Raw genomic sequence first — 20,231 nt, 5'->3', positions numbered from 1 at the left:
CATGTCATACGTTTTCAAAATTATAACGTTTGGAAAATTCGTAACATATAATACGAATTGTAATTCGTAGCATATCATACAGAATGGGTGATGGACGTCGACAAAATTAATACATACAGTACCATACGAAACCTATCGTATATGCGGCGTCTTGAATTTACATACAGAATAATACGAAAAGCTCTGAGACAAAAATGTGTATATTGTGTATGGTCTATTATATTCCTTTACTGTGACTTTACAGCAGACCTACAGTGCAGAAAATAAAAGTTCTACAATGTTGTTCATCTTGTGCTATTTAACTAGGCAAGTCAATGACGAGCTAAGAACAGTGGGTCAACTGCCTTGTTCAGGGGCAGAACGACAGCTTGTCAACTCGGGGATTTGAGCGACCAACCTTTCGGTTAGTGGCCCACCGCTCTAACCACTAGGCTACCTAATAGCGACTAATAGGCTACACTCCTGTTCAATGGATAACATTATTTATTGAGTAGTCATGTGTTTTCCTAACAGGGGATTTAAATGCCTGAGCTTGACCAATATGTTTTGCTGAAAGTGAAACGTCATTTTTCCGCACCTAAAGAAAGTTATGAGGTCCAAAAGGCAACGTACAGTAGGCCTAGGAATAACCCGTTGGTTTACTGTATCAATAGCCTAAATGTATAGTCGACCACTCGAGAATTTAAAGGAAATTAATTAAATTGCCGGTGTTCATTCCCAGAAATGTTGTAGGCGAGATGTTAAATGTAGCCTATGAGTATCAACCCGAGTTATCCTTCTTTGATTTGTTCCGCAATTTAGTCCGTTTCGGAAAACCTTAACACATAGTCTAACTCCCTGAACTTTTGACACCGTAATCAGTCAACACGTTGCCAAATAAGAAACAAAGTTAGCCCGTCAAATGTAGTTACTTACCAGTATTTCATAGCCCAACAGTTTCGCGATTGAATGTAATGTTCGTGCTGCTATCCATGTGAAATGTCTCTCTCTCTCTCTGTGAGTAGTGTCAGTACAGGCAGTCCGCCACCACGCAAATATTTCCCCCTATGACGTCATACGCTTCAACTCCACAGGAGGAAATAGAGGGGTTTTCCCGTCTTCCTTTCTTGAGGTATCGAAACAGGCCAACAGCAGTTGATCATAAAAAAATTACAAGGTCAAGTCAATTTATATGACGCCCTAGTTCGACCAAACCCGGGCCCCGCTATATGGAATTTTAAATCACGGTCAGATAACATACAGCCTGGATTCGAACCAGGTACTATAGTGACGCGGAGATGCAGTACCTTAGACCGCTGCGACACTCGGTAAACCAATTCAGTAATTGACCAGCTAACTAAACAGTTTTTTTCCCAAAACCTTTTACAAACAAGTTTCAAGTGCAACTATATTATTATCAACTGATGGTCATTGCTCCTATTAGCTATTATAGCTACTGCCTTGCCTACTGAATACAATATTTGTGTAGTCTCGATTCCAAATTGAGCAGCAGCTGCTGAAATAAATGAGCTACAAATATTGAAATTTACAATGGTTTTTAGAGTGAAGTACATTGGGAAAAAAGCTAAACAAAACTGCAAGACTGAATTGGAGACAAAACAAGCAACAAACAAAGAAGATAGGCTTTGGAAAAAGTAACTATTTTTCATAAAATTGTACAGTTATCTTAGCTAGCTGAATTGCTTACCAGTTGCTAGGGACTCTCCTGGAATTAGCTAGCTAGCTAACAAAGAATAACAAAGAATATCGAGTTAACAAGAAAAGAAAGACAAAATATGGCCTAGGATTGTACCATAAAACATTTGTATTTATTTTAATAACATGTTTTGAGCCACATCATATAGTTCCTAGTGAATCAGCAGTTTCTTATTATTTTCTGTATAGATTTCTGCCAATGGATGGATCTTCTTTTCTAAGGGTTGTTGATGACATCAAGGGAAAAAAGGCTGGTAATTGCGGTGAGCTTTACACTGTCATAAATACTATTATAGTGCACTGTCTATTATCTACTGTCTATAGAGCCACTGTATGGTCCATAATCAAAAAAAGGAAGTATGCATTTGAGATTCCATTCACAACGCTGGAAAATAACTACTCTACATCTTCCTACACCATAAAAGGAGGATAAAGGCCAACTCGTTGTTTGTAGAAACTTTGACCCAGCCCAGCCAGCCCATGTTAGACCAGACAGAGAAGTCACCTGTGTTGTCTGATGACCTATGTGACAGAACAATACACCCTTTATCTGCACTGTATGCCTAAAGCTCTTACCTGACTTCATTATGTAGGCATGTGTCTGAGTTCTTTTTCATATTCCATTCTCAAGAGCACTCAGAAAATCCTGTTCTGCAGTACCTGATTAATGCATCAGCTATTTTCTTATGGATCATAATGTATGCATTACAATTAATAATATCTGTGTGTCTGCTGGACATATCTAGTTGTTTTTGACTTACCTTTCAAGATAAACTTTTAGAAACTCTGCTGTATGACTTATTTTAAAACTTATTTCCTGTTTCATCGCAGAAAATGATTATAAACCCCAAATCTTTGAATAGATACATTTCAAGATGGAGGATCTGGTCATTTGGAAGACTACATTAATGTGATGTTTTATTTCCAGTAGAACCATTACATTTAACCCTCTAGGAGTTACTGACTATGGGTTTAGTTATGAATTAGAAGTTGCAATATTCTTTGGGTGGGAAACAAATCATCAAATAGTGCCAAGTAAGCAGTAAGTTACCAGTAACCATCACGTTTTCAAACTGCAAGGTAGTGTCACATTTGTCTTCTCTATTAAACATGCAATTGCAATTGTACTCAAAACATCAGACTGTGTATTGGAATGACAGTGTTGCTGCCAGCAGAGGGGGAACTTACTGGTTGCTTCTCACGCTCTCACTCATGCAACTCCAGCTCTCGCTCTAGCCTAGTCGGTTCAGTTGATGAAGATGTACATGAAGGAAGACCAGATAAATGCAGTGGTTTAATCTTTATTTCAAATGTTATTAAGGTGAAATGTACATGTAATATTGAATAAGAGAGCCAACCGTAATTGTAATGTACATAAAGTAGAACCAGATATACTGTATCACGTGTCAAACTCGTTCCACGGACGGCCGAGTGTCTGCGGGTTTTTGCTCCTCCCTTGTACTTAATTGATTAAAATAAGGTCAATAATTAGTAAGGTACTCCCCTACACTGGTTGTCTAACCTGCAGACTCTAGGCCCTCTGTGGAATGAGTTTGACACCTCTGCTGTATATTGTTTCAAACTGTATTAGAAGAGTGGAACTCTCATCTCACAACACATCAACTACAGTCTATTTAGCTGCCTCTTACCATGGCCTCAGAACACACTGGAAGTCTGGACAAATAAATGTTTGGAAGATTTTACATTGTATATATTTTGGGGGGGTTTGGGCACAGGTCTGAGTTTCATTGGACAATAACTGAATTGTATGTTAATACTTATATGTTAGTCTTATGTTTCTTATGACATTTCTTCTTCTTCCTAGGTTTTTCCTTAGGTTGTTCAGGCTCCCGTGGAGGTTCAGGCTCCCCAGGCTCTATTGGTTCAGGTACTACTGGATCAGGCTCTGCCGGTTCAGGCAATGCGGCATTAGGCTCAGGTTCTGCTGGGTCAGTCTTTACTGATTCAGAATCTGCAGGTGCAGGCTCTACTGGCTCAGGCTCTACTGATTCAGGCTCTGCTGGTTCAGGCTCTGCTGGTTCAGGTTCTTCATGCTCTGCTGGTTGTGGTTCTGCTAGTCCAAGCTCTGAAGGTTCAGGCTCTCCTGGTTCAGGCTCTGCTGGTTCAGGCTCTGCTGGTCCAATCTCTACAGGTTCAGGCTCTGCAGGCTCAGGTTCTGCAGGTTCAGGCTCTACTGGCTCAGGCTCTGCTGGTTCAGGCTCTACTGGTTCAGGCTCCCCTGAAGGTTCCGAATCTACTGGTACAGGCTCTGCTGGTTCATCCTCTTCTACTGGCTCAGGCTCTGCTGGTTCAGGCTCTGCTGGTTCAGGCTCTGCTGGTTCAGGTTCTTCATGCTCTGATGATTCAGGCTCTGCTGGTTCAAGCTCTGCAGGTTCAGGCTCTACTGGCTCAGGCTCTGCTGGTACAGGCGCTACTGGTTCAGGCTCCCCTGAAGGTTCAGAATCTACTGGTACAGGCTCTGCTGGTTCAGGTTCTGCTGGTTCAAGCTCTGCAGGTTCAGGCTCCCCTGAAGGTTCAGACTCTACTGGCTGAGGCTCTGCTGGTTCAGGTTCTGCGAGTTCAGGCTCTGCAGGCTCAGGTTCTGCAGGTTCAGGCTCTACTGGCTCAGGCTCCCCTGAATGTTCCGAATCTACTGGTACAGGCTCTGCTGGTTCATCCTCTTCTACTGGCTCAGGCTCTGCTGGTTCATCCTCTTCTACTGGCTCAGGCTCTGCTGGTTCAGGCTCTGCTGGTTCAGGTTCTCCTGGTTCAGGTTCTTCATGCTCTGCTGGTTCAGGCTCTGCTGGTTCAGGCTCTGCTGGTTCAAGCTCTGCAGGTTCAGGCTCTACTGGCTCAGGCTCTGCTGGTTCAGGTTCTGCTGGTTCAGGTTCTTCATGTTCTGCTGGTTCAGGTTCTCTTCATGCTCTGCAGGTTCAGGCTCTGCTGGTTCAAGCTCTGCAGGTTCAGGCTCTGCGGGCTCAGGCTCTACTGGCTCAGGCTCTGCTGGTTCAGGCTCTACTGGTTCAGGTTCTGCGAGTTCAGGCTCTGCTGGTTCAGGCTCTGCTGGTTCAGGTTCTGCAAGTTCAGGCTCTGCTGGTTCAGACTCTGCTGGTTCAGGCTCTTCTACTGGTTCAGGCTCTTCTACTGGCTCAGACTCTCCTGGCTCAGGCTCTGCTGGTTCAGGCTCTGCTGGTTCAGGTTTGTCATGCTCTGTTGGTTCAGGCTCTGCTGGTTCCGGCTCTGGTTCAGGCTCTTCTATTGGCTCAGGTTGTGTTGGTTCAGGTTCTACAGGCTCTGCTGGTTCAGTCTCTGATGGTTCAGGTTCTGGTTCAGGCTCTGGTTCAGGCTCTACTAGGCGTTCAGATGAACCTCTTCCTTGTTTCCTATTTATCTCAATGATGTTCTGGATGAGGTCTGGACTGGGAAAGTCCATGCTGATTACCCCCAAGCAGTTTGGTTTATCAGAGCCTGTCTTTAGTTTACCTAAGAGCTTATTGAGCTGATCATTAACCACTTTGGCCACAGTTTTAGGGCCTTTGAAAAAGCCTGTGGCGGATGTGTCAGTCAAGGAAATTGTATGAGCACAATTATTTTGAGCTTCTTTCAGATGTTTTGTGATCGTTTTCATCTTGTTTTCAATGTTTTTGAACCATCCATCGTAAGTGACGAAAGTGTTATGGTTAAGGGTTCCTACATTGAAATTGGTACTCTGCACAAAACGATCTTCCTTCTGGCGTCTCGCATGTGGGGGACCAACGTCTTCGTCCATACATCATCTCTGGATTTCTTCATCAAATCCTTGATAGATTCTCCAGCATTCCAGATACTCATCCCTGCAGTGTCACTCTCAAAAGTACAGTCTCACTGTCATGTTTGCCCAAGAACTCCCACAGAATGTTTAGCACGTCATGGAACTTGGTATGTTTTATATGCCCATCCATGACATCAAGGGTGTTGTGGAAAATACTGGCCTCTATACGTAAATCAAAGTACCGCAATCCTGCTTTCAGCTGGTTCTCCAAGGTCCAAGACTGACACTGTATAAGAGGTCCACCATACAGAGTTAGGCTCTCATGAGTTCCGGGAATAGTAACAGCTGAAAGGAGTTGGTCATCAGGTATAGATGCCATCCACTTTTCCTCATAAGAGTTTTCATGAAGCGCCGTGTCGTCACTAAAACCTGAACCACAAGCAGTTGTGAAAATCCTGAAAGTGAAGAGACATAAAATCAATCTTCTATCAACCTACATTAATATTATGATAATGTCATTTTCCTTTTTATGGCGAACTCCATGTGGCAAAAAAAGACTTTTCAAGCAGATAACTCTTACTTACAAAGAGAGCAGACATAGGCATAGAGGGAAGCCCATGGTTGTAGTATTCCCAATGAAGCCAGTCTGGGGAAAGGAAAGAGTGGATATGGAAATACACTCATCTATTTTATTGTAAAACAATGACTACATACTAAAACTCCTTTACTATATAACAATGACTACATACTAAACTCCTTTACTGTAAAACAATGACTACATACTAAACTCCTTTACTGTAAAACAGACTACATACTAAACTCCTTTACTGTAAAACAATGACTACATACTAAACTCCTTTACTGTAAAACAATGACTACATACTAAACTCCTTTACTGTAAAACAATGACTACATACTAAACTCCTTTACTGTAAAACAATGACTACATACTAAACTTAAAACCCATGGAATGCAATGGCTAAACTCACATTGTAAGAATTGTTTTAGCTACTTTAAAAAAGAAAAACATCCCTCCCCTGAAGCCGAATAATCACAGAATTGAAATTGACCTGAGAGTTGTTCAAATATTCTCAACAGTAATTTGTCCATGATAAAACAATAAATGGATGATATTTCCTTACCTGTAAAGGTGTTGTGTAGTATTCTTATCCCCCAGTTGGTAGGAGAGGTTAAAAATGATCAAGTTCATGGAACCGTCTTTGTGGCTCATACATTTCCATAAAGATACTACAGTAGAAGGAATTTGCATCCTTTCCTGTCCCTGTTCTGCCTTAAGTCACACATGAACATCCACACACACTAATACATCCCATCCCATGATACTGTACCCCATGATAAGTTCATATAGATTTGAAAAATGTTTACCAAAAGATGAGGATGATGATGATGAGAGAGTTGTTGGACATTTTGACTTTGGATTCTTTTCTTCATCATTACAGAAACATTTGCTACACCCAATAATTAAAATGTCCTTTCTAAGGGTTGTTGATGACATCAAGGGAAAAAAGGCTGGTAATCGTGGTGAGCTTTACACTGTCATAAATACTATTATAGTGCACTGTATATTATCTACTGTCTATAGAGCCACTGTATGGTCCATAATCAAAAAAAGGAAGTATGCATTTGAGATTCCATTGACAACGCTAAATTCTCTGTCATGTTTTGTCTTATATTATCTTGTCATTTTGCTTTTCCTTCTGTTCGTTTTCCCCCTGCTGGTCAGGTTGTTCCCCTTTTTCTCTCCCTTCTCTCTCTCTTCTAACAGTTCTCCTGCTCCCAGCTGTTCCTATTCCCCTAATCAATCATTTAGTCTTCCCACAGTTCCTTAATTAGAGTCCCTATTTCTTCCCTTGTTTTCCGTTCCTGTCCATCGGATCCTTGTCTATTGTTCACCGTGCTGTGTCTATGTATCGCCCTGTCGTATCGTGTTTCCCTCAGATGCTGCGTGGTGAGCATGACATCAAGTGCCTTCCCGAGGCAACCTGCAGTTCTTGAAAGTCTCCAGTCTGTTCTCTCATACGAGTAGAAATGCCAAAGTTACTTTACTGGATTAAAGACTCTGTTTTCAGCTGGTCCTCATTCTGCATAACAGAAGGATCCGACCAAGAATGGAAGACTATGACACTCTACTCTCGAGTTCCAGGGAGCGATGCTCCACCATACAGGAATTGTCTGGCTCGGCATGAGTTGAAACCCTGGGAATCAGGACAGTATCAGTCTGTCTCGTGTCACCAGCTACTTCCGGTTCTTCAGCCTCCGGAACCTAGGGTTAATAACCCACCATGTTATTCTGGGCAGCCCACTGAGTGCCGCTCCTTTCTCACCCAGTGTGATATAGTGTTCTCTCTCCAACCCAACACATACTCAAGAGAGAGCTCGGATTGCCTACGTCATATCACTCCTTACTGGTCGGGCTCGGCAGTGGGGCACAGCTATCTGGGAGGCAAGCGCTGAGTGTACTAACAATTATCTGAACCGCTCAGTTTTGGGAAAAAGCTTCCTGGTCCCTGTCTTCCCTATGTCAAGGTAATCGATCCATAACGGATTACTCTATCAACTCTTGCTGCCTCCAGTAACTAATAGGTTAAGGATGAGATTCTCTCTCGGGAGGTTCCATCCAGCGTGGATTCTTTGATTGAACTCCTGGCAAAAAAAGACTTTTCGCATTGAACGAGCGGGTAGATCTTCGTCACCGAGCTCATAGAAGAGGCTCGCATTAACTGCCCATCTCCCCTCTCTCCGACACTACCGTCTTTCCCCACTGACTCAGGTGTTGAGCCCATGCAGCTGGGGGTAATCTCGACTAAGGAGAGTGGATACGGAGAATCACCAACCGCCTCTGTCTCTATTGTGGTTCCGCTGGTCATTTTGTCATTTCATGTCCAGTTAAACAGAGCTCATCAGTAAGCGGAGGGCTACTGATAACTAAGACGGTCCTCTACTATATAACATGACTACCGGTCCATCTACGCTGGAAAGCTTCCTGCAGTGCATTAATAGACTCTGGGGCAGAGGGCTGTTTTAAACAAGCCTGGGCGCGGGAACATGACATTCCTCTCAGACAGTTAAACGGTCATGTTTGCCTTGGATTAGTCCTCTGTATATTATATGAAACACTACCTTTAACCCTCACTGTATCTGTAACCATAGTGAGACCATTTCTTTTTTGATTTTTTGTTCACCTTTTACACCTGTTGTTTTGGGTCATCCCTGGCTAGTGTGTCATAATCCTTCTTTTGATTGGTCTAGTAATTCTATCCTTTCCTGGAACGTTTCTTGTCATGACGTGTTTAATGTCTGCTATTTCTCCTGTTTGTTCTGTCCCCTCTTTCAGGAGGAACCTGGTGATTTGACAGGAGTGCTGGAAATATCATGGCCTGCGCACGGTCTTCAGTCGGTCCAGAAAACTCCCTTCCTCCTCACCGGTCGTTGATTGTTGTTCTGATCTCTTAAAAGCGTTTTGCAATGCACCTGACGTCACTAAACAGTTTAAACGCGTCGGGGTGGGCGTGGGAGCCATTCTGTCCCAGCGCTCCGATACTGACATGGGGTCCACCCTTGTGCGTAATCGCCTGTCACTCGTCGGAATGTAACTATGATGTGGCTAAGAAAAACATCGCCATCCGTTTAGCCCTAGGCAAATGGCGACAGTGGTTGGAGGGGCGACCGTTCCTTTTGTCGTTTGGACTGACCAAAAGAACCTTGAGTAATCAAAACTGAATGCGCGTCATGCTCGTTGGGCGTTGTTCAAATATTCGTTTCAGTTCAGTTATTTCTTATTTACTAAGAACACCAAGCCTCATGCTTTATCCCGTCTCTTTAAATGGATCCTTCCTGTTGGGCGTGTTGTCGGGTTGACTGTCTGGGGAATTGACAAGCACTCACGCACAAAGGTGTTTGTCCTAGTAACCTTCTTTTCGTTCCTGTTTCTACTCGTCTGGCTGTTCTTCAGTGGGCTCACTCTGCCAAGTTAGCTGGCCAAAACGCTTGCTTCTATTCGCCAGCGGTTTTGGTGGCCTTCAGGGCGTGACACGCGCCGTTTGTGGCTGCGTGTTCAGACTGCGCGCAGAAGAAGTCTGGTAATTTTTTCTGCTTCTGCTCCTGGTCTTGCTGGGTCTGTCTGTTCCCTGCCATCGCATCTCTCCTGTTCTTGTTCCTGCCCTTGCTGTGTCTCAGTCTGTCCCTAGTTGTTACTCTCCTGGCCTGTTTGGTCCTGTTTGCTCTTAAGCTTTCAGTTCTCTACCCGTGTCTCATTTTTTTTTTTTTTTTGAGTAACCCTAGTTTCCCTTTTTAAAGTTTTTGACGGTCCTGAGGAGAGGAGTTGGGTTCTTTTGGACATTTTGACTTTGTGATCTATGATTTCCTCCGTTGCCGCCAGTGTTCCTCCTCTAGAGCGCCAGGAGGCGCTCGGTGAGTGGGGGGGTACTGTCATGTTTTGTCTTATATTATCTTGTCATTTTGCTTTTCCTTCTGTTCGTTTTCCCCCTGCTGGTCTTTTTAGGTTCGTTCCATCGTTCCGTTCCTGCTCCCAGCTGTTCCTATTCCCCTAATCAATCATTTAGTCTTCCCACACCTGTTCCTTATCTTTTCCCCTGATTAGAGTCCCTATTTCTTCCCTTGTTTTCCGTTCCTGTCCTGTCGGATCCTTGTCTATTGTTCACCGTGCTGTGTCTATTATCGCCCTACTGTCGTGTTTCCCTCAGATGCTGCGTGGTGAGCAGGTGTCTGAGTCTGCTACGTTCAAGTGCCTTCCCGAGGCAACCTGCAGTTCTTGATCAAGTCTCCAGTCTGTTCTCGTCATTACGAGTAGAATTATGCCTTTTGATTGTAAAGTTACTTTACTGGATTAAAGACTCTGTTTTCGCCAAGTCGCTTTTGGGTCCTCATTCACCTGAATAACATCTACATCTTCCTACACCATAAAAGGAGGATAAAGGCCAACTCGTTGTTTGTAGAAACTTTGACCCAGCCCAGCCAGCCCATGTTAGACCAGACAGAGAAGTCACCTGTGTGGTCTGATGACCTATGTGACAGAACAATACACCCTTTATCTGCACTGTATGCCTAAAGCTCTTACCTGACGTCATTATGTAGGCATGTGTCTGAGTTCTTTTTCATATTCCATTCTCAAGAGCACTCAGAAAATCCTGTTCTGCAGTACCTGATTAATGCATCAGCTATTTTCTTATGGATCATAATGTATGCATTACAATTAATCATATCTGTGTGTCTGCTGGACATATCTAGTTGTTTTTGACTTACCTTTCAAGATAAACCTTTAGAAACTCTGCTGTATGACTTTTTTAAACTTGTTTCCTGTTTCAACAGAAAACAATGATAAACGCCAAATCTTTGAATAGATACAGTTGAAGTTGACATACACCTTAGCCAAATACATTTAATCTCAGTTTTTCACAATTCCTGACCTTTAATCCTGGTAAATATTCCCTCTTTGGTCAGTTAGGATCACCACTTTATTTTAAGAATGTGAAATGTCAGAATAATAGTAGAGAGTGATTTATTTCAGCATTTTTTCATTACATTCCCAGTGGGTCAGAAGTTTACATACACTCATTTAGTATTTGGTAGCATTGCCTTTACATTTTTTCACTTGGGTCAAATATTCCGTGCAGCCTTCCACAAGCTTCCCACACTAAGTTGGGTGATTTTTGGCCCATTCCTCCTGACAAAACTGTATAACCAAATCAGGTTTGTAGGCCTCCTTGCTCACACAAGCTTTTTCAGTTCTACCCACAAATTTACTATAGGATTCAGGGCTTTGTGATGGCCACTCCTATACCTTGACTTTGTTGCCATGTTGCTTCAATATATCCACATAATTTTCCCTCCTCATGATGCCATCTATTTTGTGAAGTGCACCAGTCCCTCCACCAACAAAGCACCCCCACAACATGATGCTGCCACCCCCATGCTTCACGGTGGGGATGGTGTTCTTCGGCTTGCAAGACTTCCCCTTTTTCTTCCAACCATAACTAACAATGGTCATTATGGCCAAACAGTTCTATTTTTTGTTTCATCAGACCAGAGGACATTTCTCTAAAAAGTACGATCTTTGTCCCCATGTGCAGTTGCAAACCATAGACTGGCTTTTTTATTGCGGTTTTGGAGCAGTGGCTTCTTCCTTGCTGAGTGACCTTTCAGGTTATGTCGATATAGGACTCATTTTACTGTGGATATAGATACTTTTGTACCTGTCTCCTCCAGCATCTTCACAAGGTCCTTTGTTGTTGTTCTGGGATTGATTCGCACTTTTCGCACCAAAGTTCTTTCATCTCTAGGAGGTAGAATGCGTCTCCTTCTTGAGCGGTATGACGGCTACATGGTCCCATGGTGTTTAAATATGCATACTATTGTTTGTACAGATGAACGTGGTACTTTCAAGCATTTGGAAATTGCTCCCCAGGATGAACCAGACTTGTGTAGGTCTACAATTGGCTGATTTATTTTTATTTTCCCATGATATCAAGCAAAGAGGCACTAAGTTTGAAGATAGGTCTTGAAATACATCCAAAGGTACACCTCGGGCGGCAGGGTAGCCTAGTGGTTAGAGTGTTGGATTAGGAACCGTAAGGTTGCAAGTTCAAACCCCCGAGCTGACAGGCAGAATGTTCCTAGGCTGTCATTGAAAATAAGAATTTGTTCTTAACCTGTTCAGGATACCATGGTTTACTGCCCCTTCTGGAGGATTTGGGTACCCATATAAAACAGGATAAATGTTTTTCAAAAGTTGCTAATATTTGCATATAAAAAATATTATAGAATAGAAAACACTCTAACAATTCTAAAACCGTTTAAATTTTGTCTCTATGTAAAGCAGAAGTGTCAGGGCATGCATTCTCCCAAAATCTCTCTTGTAATGGAAAAAGTTGCCTCTGCTTTGACATCATCTTTAACGCACTTCCCAAAAGGCGTGAAGGCTGCCTTCTATGGGGCTTGTCAGTGTGTGAATCGCGCGCTCACGAGACGTTGAGCGTGCCGAAAGGTCTCGGTCACGCCAAAAAAACAGTGCCCTGTATGCGCGCTCTGCACATTTTCTCTCTTTCCCTCAGGATCGATTAAAAGACGTGTGTGTTTCGCTTCGTCCTCACAATTGCTGTAGACCTTTATAACATGTTAAAGCTTAATTATGAACATAGTTTGACAAGTTTACTCGACATATTATATATACTTTCGACGTTTTGGTGCGCAACCACTTCAATTTTGCCTACATTTTTACCAAAATCAGGCTATATTGAGAACCGAAAGACGCAGACTTGAAAACTGAATGCTAATTTGGTGAGTATAATCCCTTACAGGTCTTCTGATGGAAGAACAGCAAAGGTAAGGGAATATTTATGTATTAATTTTGGGTTTCTGTCGACTCCAAGATAGAGGAGTCATTATGCTAATGTGGGAGCGCCGACTCCCTATTATAGCCTAGTAAACGCAAAATGTAATGTTATAAATAAAAGTAACACAGCGTTTGCATTTAGAAGAAGTGTATCTTCCTATACATATGTAAAACATGCATATTTAGTCAAAGTTTATGATGTGTATTCCTTGTTAGCTGACGTTATCTGCCGGAGCTATTTAATTTCTCCGGACATTTTAGTAGCATTTTTTGAACGATGCATCATTGTAAACAGAGATTTATGGATATATATAGCATATTATTGAAAAAAAATGAATGTACTGTGTAACATGTTATATTACTGTCATCTGATGAAGATTTCAAAAGGTTAGTGAAATGATTTTTCTTTTAATCCTGCGTTTGTTGATTGCATATTTTTTCCTACTTGGCTATGCTAATGAGCTATGTCTGCGGTGGTGGTTTGACATAAATATGTGCTATGTTTTCGCCATAAAACATTTTAGAAATCTGACTTGCTGGCTAGATAAACAACTTGTTTGTCTTTCATTTGAGCTATTTTACTCGTTAATGTGTGGAGGTTAAATATTTTTAGGAATATTTTTGCGCATTGTGCGTTATGGTAATGAGCTTGAGCTGTAGTCACGCTACCAGCAGAGGAATATAACTCCCTAACAAGTTTTAACTGACTTGCCTAGTTAAATAAAGGTAAACATTAAAAAATGGACTCAAATGATGTCAATTAGCCTACCAGAAGCTTCTAAAGCCATGACATCATTTTCTGGAATTTTCCAAGCTGTTTAAAGGCACAGTCAACTTTGTGTATGTAAATTCTGACCACCGAGAATTGTGATACAGTGAATTATAAGTTAAATAATCTGTCTGTAAACAATTGTTGGAAAAATTACTTGTGTCATGCACAAAGTAGATGTCCTAACCGACTTGCCAGAACTATAGTTTGGTAACAAGAAATGCGTGGAGTGGTTGAAAAATTACTTTTAATGACATCAACCTAAGTGTATGTAAACTTCCGACTTCAACTGTACATTTCAAGAGGGAGGTCATCTGGTCATCTTGAAAACAACATTAATTTAAAATGCTATTTCCAGTAGTACTGTTACATTTAACCCTCTAGGAGTTACTGACTGTGGGTTTAGTTATGAGTTAGAAGTTGCAATATTCTTTGGGTGCGAAACAAATCATCAAAGTCCCAAGTGCAGATGTGTTAATTTACCAGTAACCATCACCTTTTCAACTGCAAGGTAGAGTAACATTTGTCTTCTCTATTAAACATGCAATTGTACTCGAAACATCAGACGGTGTATTAGGGAGTTCCTTAAAATTCAATCAAGTACAAGGGAGGAGAGAACCCGCATCTATCGAATGAGTTTGACACGTGCTTGTTACTGCCAGCTGAGGGGGAACTTACTGGTTGCTTCTCACGCTCTCACTCATGCAACTCCAGCTCTCGCTCTAGCCTAGTCGGTTCAGTTGATGAAGATGTACATGAAGGAAGACCAGATAAATGCAGTGGTTTAATCTTTATTTCAAATGTTATTAAGGTGAAATGTACATGTAATATTGAAGAAGAGAGCCAACCGTAATTGTAATGTACATAAAGAAGAACCAGATATACTGTATCACGTGTCAAACTCGTTCCACGGACGGCCGAGTGTTTGCGGGTGTCTGCGGCTCCCCTGAAGGTTCAGGCTCTACTGGATCAGGCTCTGCCGGGTCATTATCTGGTGGTTCCGGCTTTGCTGGTTCAGGCTCTGCTGGTTCAGGCTCTGCTAGTTCAGACTCTGCGGAATTAGGCATTGCTGGCTCAGGCTCTGCTGGTTCAAGGCTCTAATGGCTCAGGCTCTGTTGGTTCAGGCTCTGTTGGTTCAGGCTCGACTGGTTCAGTCTCTGCTGGTTCAGGCTCTTCTGTTTCAGGCTCTACTAGCTCAGACTCTCCTGAAGGTTCTGGCTCTACTGGTTCAGGCTCTGCTGGTTCAGGCTTTTCTACTGGCTCAGGTTCTGCTGGATCAGGTTCTTCCGGTGCTGCTGGTCCAGACTCTCCTGGTTGAGGATCTACCAGTTCAGGCTCTTCTGGTTCAGGCTCTCCTGGTTCAGGTTCTGTTGGTTCAGGCTCCCCAGGATCTGCAGCTTCAGGCTCTGCTGGTTCAGAATCTTTGTGTTCAGGCTCTACTGGCTCAGGCTCTGCTGGCTCAGGATCTGCTGCTTCAGGCTCTGCTGGTTCAGGCTCTGCGGGCGCAGGCTCTACTGGTTCAGGCTCTAATAGTTTAGGTTCTGCGGGTTCAGGCTCAGTTGGTTCAGATTCTGCCGGCCCAGGTTCTGCTGGTTTAGGTTCTTCATGCTCTGCTAGTTGTTCTGTCTCTGCTTCTTCAGGCTCTGTTGGTTCAGGGTCTGCTGCTTCAGAATCTGCTGGTTCAGAATCTGCGGATACAGGCTCTACTGGCTCAGGCTCTGCTGGCTCAGGATCTGCTGCTTCAGGCTCTGCTGGTTCAGGCTCTGCGGGCGCAGGCTCTACTGGTTCAGGCTCTAATAGTTTAGGTTCTGCGGGTTCAGGCTCAGTTGGTTCAGATTCTGCCGGCCCAGGTTCTGCTGGTTTAGGTTCTTCATGCTCTGCTAGTTGTTCTGTCTCTGCTTCTTCAGGCTCTGTTGGTTCAGGCTCTAATGGTTCAGGTTCTTCTACTAGCTCAGGCTCTGCTGGTTCAGGCTCTCCAGGCTCTGCTGGTTCAGGCCCTGCTAGTTCTGTTTCTTCATGCTCTGCTGGCTCAAGCTTTGTGGGTTCAGGCAGTGCAGGATCAGGCTCTGCTGGTTCTGTCTTCCCTGAATGTTCAGACTTTACTGGTTCAGGCTCTACCAGTTCAGGCTCTGCTGTTTCAGGCTTTTCTACTGGCTCAGGCTCTACTGGATCAGGTTCTTCCAGTGCTGCTGGTCCAGACTCTCCTGGTCCAGGCTCTTCCGGTTCAGGCTCTTCTGGTTCAGGCTCTTCTGGTTCAGGCTCTCCAGGCTCACGCTCTTCTGGTTCAGGCACTGCTATTTCGGGCTCTGCTGGTTCAGAATCTGCGTGTGCAGGCTCTACTGGCTCAGAATCTGCTGGTTCAGGCTCTGCTGGTTCAGGCTCTACCAGTTCAGGCTCTTCTGGTTCGGGCTCTGCTGGTTCAGATTCTTCCGGTGCAGCTGGTTCAGACTCTACTGGTTCAGGCTCTACTGGTTCAGGTTCTGCTGGTTCAGGCTCTAATAGTTTAGGTTCTGCGGGTTCAGGCTCAGCTGGTTCAGATTCTGCAGGCCCAGGTTCTGCTGGTTTAGTGTCCTCATGCTCTGCTAGTTGTTCTGTCTCTGCTTCTTCAGGCTCTAATGGTTCAGGCTCTTCTACTAGCTCAGGCTCTGCTGGTTCAGGCTCTCCAGGCTCTGCTGGTTCAGGCCCTGCTAGTTCTCTTTCTGCTGGTTCAGGTTCTGCAGGATCAGGCTCTGCTGGTTCTGTCTTCCCTGAATGTTCAGACTCTACTGGTTCAGGCTCTACCGGTTCAGGCTCTGCTGTGTCAGGCTTTTCTACTGGTTCAGGCTCTGCTGGTTCAGGCTCCCCTTGCTCTGCTATCTCAGGATCTGCTGCTTCAGGCTCTACTGGTTCAGAATCTGCAGGTGCAGGCCCTACTGGCTCAGGCTCTGCTGGTTCAGGCTCTAATAGTTTAGGTTCTGCGGGTTCAGGCTCAGCTGGTTTAGATTCTGCAGGCCCAGGTTCTGCTGGTTTAGGTTCCTCATGCTCTGCTAGTTGTTCTGTCTCTGCTTCTTCAGGCTCTAATGGTTCAGGCTCTTCTACTAGTTCAGGCTCTGCTGGTTCAGGCTCTCCAGGCTCTGCTGGTTCAGGCCCTGCTAGTTCTATTTCTGCTGGTTCAGGTTCTGCAGGATCAGGCTCTGCTGGTTCTGTCTTCCCTGAATGTTCAGACTCTACTGGTTCAGGCTCTACCGGTTCAGGCTCTGCTGTTTCAGGCTTTTCTACTGGCTCAGGGTCTGCTGGATCAGATTTTTCCAGTGCTGCTGGTTCAGGCTCTGCTGGTTCAGGCTCTGCTGGTTCAGGCTCCCCAGGCTCTGCTATTTCAGCATCTGCTGCTTCAGAATCTGCGTGTGCAGGCTCTACTGGCTCAGGCACTTCTGTTTCAGGCTCTACTAGCTCAGACTCTCCTGAAGGTTCCGGCTCTACTGGTTCAGGCTCTGCTGGTTCAGGCTCTTCTACTGGCTCAGGCTCTACTGGGTCAGGTTCTTCCTGTGCTGCTGGTCCAGACTCTCCTGGTTCAGGCTCTACCAGTTTAGGCTCTACCAGTTTAGGCTCTACCAGTTCAGGCTCTCCTGGTGCAGGCTCTGCTGGTTCAGGCTCTGCTGGTTCAGGCTCCCCAGGCTCTGTTGGTTCAGGGTCTGCTGCTTCAGAATCTGCTGGTTCAGAATCTGCGGGTGCAGGCTCTACTGGCTCAGGCTCTACTGGCTCAGGCTCTGCTGGCTCAGGCTCTGCTGGTTTAGGTTCTTCATGCTCTGCTAGTTGTTCAGGCTCTGTTGCTTCAGGCTCTGCTGCTTCAGGCCCTGCTAGTTCTGTTTCTTCATGCTCTGCTGGTTCTCTCTCTGTTGGTTGAAGTTCTGCTGGCTCAGGCTTTTCTACTTGCTCAGGCTCTTCTGGATCAGATTCTTCCAGTGCTGCTGGTTCAGACTCTACTGGTTCAGGTTCTGCTGGTTCAGGCTCTGCTGGTTCAGGGTCTGCTGCTTCAGAATCTGCTGGTTCAGAATCTGCGGGCTCAGGCTCTGCTGGCTCAGGCTCTGCTGGCTCAGGCTCTGCTGGCTCAGGCTCTGCTGGTTCAGGCACACCACTATCTGCTGGTTTAGGTTCTTCATGGTCTGCTAGTTGTTCTGCCTTTGCTGGTTCAGGCTCTACTGGTTCAGTCTTCCCTGATGGTTCAGCCTCCCCAGACTCTGCTCGTTCAGACTCTACTGGTTCTGGCTCTAGTGTATCAGGGTCTGCTACTGCCTCAGGCTCTGCTGGTTCAGGTTCTTCCGGTGTTGCTGGTTCAGACTCTACTGGTTCAGGCTCTATCGGTTCAACCTCTGCTAGTTCAGTCTGTACTGGTTCAGTCTCCCCTGAAGGTTCGGTCTCTACTGGTTCAGACTCTTCTACTGGCTCAGGCTCTGCTGGTTCAGATTCTTCAGGCGCTGCTGGTTCAGGCTCTGCAGGTTCAGGCTCTAGTGGCTCCGGCTCTGCTGCTTCAGGCTCTCCTGGTTCGGGTTCTACTAGTTCAGGCTCTGCTGGTTCAGGCTCTGCTGGTTCAGGCTCTACTAGGTGATCAGATGAACCGCTTCCTGATTGTCTATTGACCTCAATGATGTTCTGGATGAGGTCTGGACTGGGAAAGTCCATGCTGATTACCCCCAAGCAGTTTGGTTTATCAGAGCCTGTCTTTAGTTTACCTAAGAGCTTATTGAGCTGATCATTAACCACTCTGGCCACAGTTTTAGGGCCTTTGAAAAAGCCTGTGGTGGAGGTGTCAGTCAAGGAAATTGTATGAGCACAATTATTTTGAGCTTCTTTCAGATGTTTTGTGATCGTTTTCATCTTGTTTTCAATGTTTTTGAACCATCCATCGTAAGTGACGAAAGTGTTATGGTTAAGGGTTCCGACATTGAAATTGGTACTCTGCACAAAGACGATCTTCCTTCTGGCGTCTCGCATGTGGGGGACCAACGTCTTCATCCATACATCATCTCTGGATTTCTTCATCAAATCCTTGATAGATTCTCCAGCATTCCAGATACTCATCCCCTGCAGTGTCACTCTCAAAAGTACAGTCTCACTGTCATGTTTGCCCAAGAACTCCCACAGAATGTTTAGCACGTCATGGAACTTGGTATGTTTTATATGCCCATCCATGACATCAAGGGTGTTGTGGAAAATACTGGCCTCTATACGTAAATCAAAGTACCGCAATCCTGCTTTCAGCTGGTTCTCCAAGGTCCAAGACTGACACTGTATAAGAGGTCCACCATACAGAGTTAGGCTCTCATGAGTTCCGGGAATAGTAACAGCTGAAAGGAGTTGGTCATCAGGTATAGATGCCATCCACTTTTCCTCATAAGAGTTTTCATGAAGCGCCGTGTCGTCACTAAAACCTGAACCACAAGCAGTTGTGAAAATCCTGAAAGTGAAGAGACATAAAATCAATCTTCTATCAACCTACATTAATATTATGATAATGTCATTTTCCTTTTTATGGCGAACTCCATGTGGCAAAAAAAGACTTTTCAAGCAGATAACTCTTACTTACAAAGAGAGCAGACATAGGCATAGAGGGAAGCCCATGGTTGTAGTATTCCCAATGAAGCCAGTCTGGGGAAAGGAAAGAGTGGATATGGAAATACACTCATCTATTTTATTGTAAAACAATGACTACATACTAAAACTCCTTTACTATATAACAATGACTACATACTAAACTCCTTTACTGTAAAACAATGACTACATACTAAACTCATTTACTGTAAAACAATGACTACATACTACACTCCTTTACTGTAAAACAATGACTACATACTAAACTCCTTTACTGTAAAACAATGACTACATACTAAACTTAAAACCCATGGAATGCAATGGCTAAACTCACATTGTAAGAATTGTTTTAGCTACTTTAAAAAAGAAAAACATCCCTCCCCTGAAGCCGAATAATCAGAATTGAAATTGACCTGAGAGTTGTTCAAATATTCTCAACAGTAATTTGTCCATGATAAAACAATAAATGGATGATATTTCCTTACCTGTAAAGGTGTTGTGTAGTATTCTTATCCCCCAGTTGGTAGGAGAGGTTAAAAATGATCAAGTTCATGGAACCGTCTTTGTGGCTCATACATTTCCATAAAGATACTACAGTAGAAGGAATTTGCATCCTTTACTGTCCCTGTTCTGCCTTAAGTCACACATGAACATCCACACACACTAATACATCCCATCCCATGATACTGTACCCCATGATAAGTTCATATAGATTTGAAAAATGTTTACCAAAAGATGAGGATGATGATGATGAGAGAGTTGTTGGACATTTTGACTTTGGAATGCCATTCATTAATGTGACTATTTTTCATGTTGTTATTCAGCCTAAAACACTACTGGAAATTACCACCTTCCCACGTGGTTATGAACGCAGCATTAGACTGCTTTATATTTTCTAACCTTCATTTCCATCAATAGGCTAAATACTCGCCTACAGTCATTGGTACCAGCAGTAAACTGGTGTGGATTTTCTAGAATTGAATTACTTCTGGGAGAGTTGTGGGCGGGCCATGTTGTGGTTCAATTTCCTGATTGGTTGTGTTCTGTAGATGACACGTGATTTTGAGCAAATCAAG

The 20,231-nt window shown here is 44.0% G+C and overlaps 1 protein-coding gene across 1 annotated transcript in view; it reads right to left on the bottom strand.

Moving 5' to 3' along the window:
• The window catches only part of LOC124013067 (endoribonuclease ZC3H12A-like), a 17,008-nt gene extending 15,966 nt beyond the window's left edge, over window positions 1-1,042 (bottom strand). The window contains exon 1 of the mRNA XM_046327211.1: window positions 916-1,042. The gene's annotated coding sequence lies outside the window, so the exon portion shown is untranslated. The remainder of the gene's footprint in view (window positions 1-915) is intronic.
• Between the last annotated feature and the right edge of the window lie 19,189 nt (window positions 1,043-20,231).

This window comes from Oncorhynchus gorbuscha, linkage group LG24, assembly GCF_021184085.1.
Source record: "Oncorhynchus gorbuscha isolate QuinsamMale2020 ecotype Even-year linkage group LG24, OgorEven_v1.0, whole genome shotgun sequence".
NCBI classification, from domain to species: domain Eukaryota; kingdom Metazoa; phylum Chordata; class Actinopteri; order Salmoniformes; family Salmonidae; genus Oncorhynchus; species Oncorhynchus gorbuscha.
Note: the sequence above shows the minus strand (reverse complement) of the source record. Positions and strands in the feature narration are given on the sequence as shown.